The sequence below is a fragment of the Meleagris gallopavo genome, unplaced genomic scaffold, assembly GCF_000146605.3.
Source record: "Meleagris gallopavo isolate NT-WF06-2002-E0010 breed Aviagen turkey brand Nicholas breeding stock unplaced genomic scaffold, Turkey_5.1 ChrUn_random_7180001845665, whole genome shotgun sequence".
Taxonomy (NCBI): Eukaryota; Metazoa; Chordata; class Aves; order Galliformes; family Phasianidae; genus Meleagris; species Meleagris gallopavo.
The window spans coordinates 4,156-5,901 of NW_011113772.1; positions in this window are offsets into that span (position 1 = coordinate 4,156).

Below are 1,746 nucleotides of genomic sequence, written 5' to 3' on the forward strand. Positions count from 1 at the left end.
GTGACCGACTGTGGCTTTGTGCGGTGATGAACCTTACGAATCCCTTGAGTAGTGGAAGAGCTCTGCAGCCAAACCGAATCCTCTTTCTCCTTCTTCGCGTGAGAATGGGAGCTCATCACACACCAAGGGATCCACGTGAGGAACCCCACAAAAATGCAGCCCGCAAGAAGAGCTTTGGCCACAGCTTCAATCTGCTGAGGCATCAAAGTGTCTGCACTTGGGCGAAGTCCAATCCGTGCCTGCACCAGTGGCAGGAAGCCTTAGAAATGCCTCGAGTGTGAGCAGGGCTTTGTGCAGAGCAGAGCAGAGCTCCTCACCGGCCCTACAAGTGTTGCTGGTGCATCACCGGCACCCTCTCAGAAGGGACTTAACCCAGGAGCTTCAGATGGCCTCTCCTTGCTACCCAAAGCAGTTCTCTCACCATGCTGGCTTCCTCTTCTGCTCTTCCTGCCAGCAGCTTTTCGATGCCGTTTCCTAAGCAGAAGCGGCTGTGTAGGGATGTTCTGTGTGTCTGTGTGCATGTGTTGCTCTCAGTAATTTGTGAGTGCGCTGATGAATCTGAGAGAAGGGTCACAGAGCAGTAACGTGGCTCTTGGAGGTTTTCTGAGAATCACCTGCCATGGAAAGGGAAAGGGGTGAATAAAGTAGCTGAGTTGTACTGAAGCTTTCTTCACTGTAGTCTTGTTTTTTGTTCCGAAAATAAATGTCAGCCTGTGGAATGAGGAGAGGGAAAGGTGCAAGCAGGATTTGGTTTGGGTGCCTCCTCCAGCTCACTGCTTGCTTTTGAAAAGGCATTTCTTTCACACGACCCTATCATCCTTCCCAACCATGCTTCCCAACCATCGTTTCTCCTGCCCTTCTCGAATGCTTTGATCAGCTGTATAACACCAAGCCTTGTTTGTCTCCGATAAAACTACAAAAAGCTGAGCTTGTTCTTCCTCAGTGCACCATCACAGTTGTCTGGAGGTGGAGGGAGCAGAAGGCAGTGCAAACCCTCAGGTTGCACAAGCAGCTCATCCCCAGCACAGAGATATCAGACTGCTCTCCAGCGCGTGCTTGCCTTGCAAGTGATCCCTTTTGAGCTTGAAGGTTTTTGCTTTGACTTTGGGAAGTCCGAGATCTCCTACAGCAGGGCCTTCACGTTTGCTGGGCACAGCTAAAGCTGCTGTGCTTGGAATGCAGTTGGCAGGAAGTGGAGGTTGATTTTGGTGAGCCAGCGAAGCTGTTTTTCTATTATTTTTTTCCTGAAAAAGTCATTTTAATGGTGGATTTCCCCCCCCATGGTTTGTCACACGTCACGTTTATTTGCATTCAGAGTAAGAAAACTCATCTGCCTCTAAACTTCCCTGCTTTCCCTCTGCTCTGGGGAAAAGTCCTTTTGTTGCGGACATGAGTCCCTGCACAGTTGTGACTGCAGTGCCACGACTGCAGGAACAGGAGCATTTCAGATGCCACAACGGTTTGTTTTCCTTGTGGTGGTGGAATGGTGGGCATGGAGGAGGGGGGCTTCCATTCTCAGGTTGGATGTTCACTTGGGAGGCTTGGTGTTGGTGAATTCTACCAGTAGTTGCATCCATCCCGCAGAAAGCTGTGCCCTCTGCGTCGCAGGTCACCTCTGCACTCGTGGAATCAACACGGCCACAGACAGAGCTCCCAAGGGAACAACCATCCCCCCAGGCGCCCATGTGCAAGGCTGTTACGTGTTACTGGGTTTTCACGTTGGCATCCAAAGTTGGAGGCCCTGTG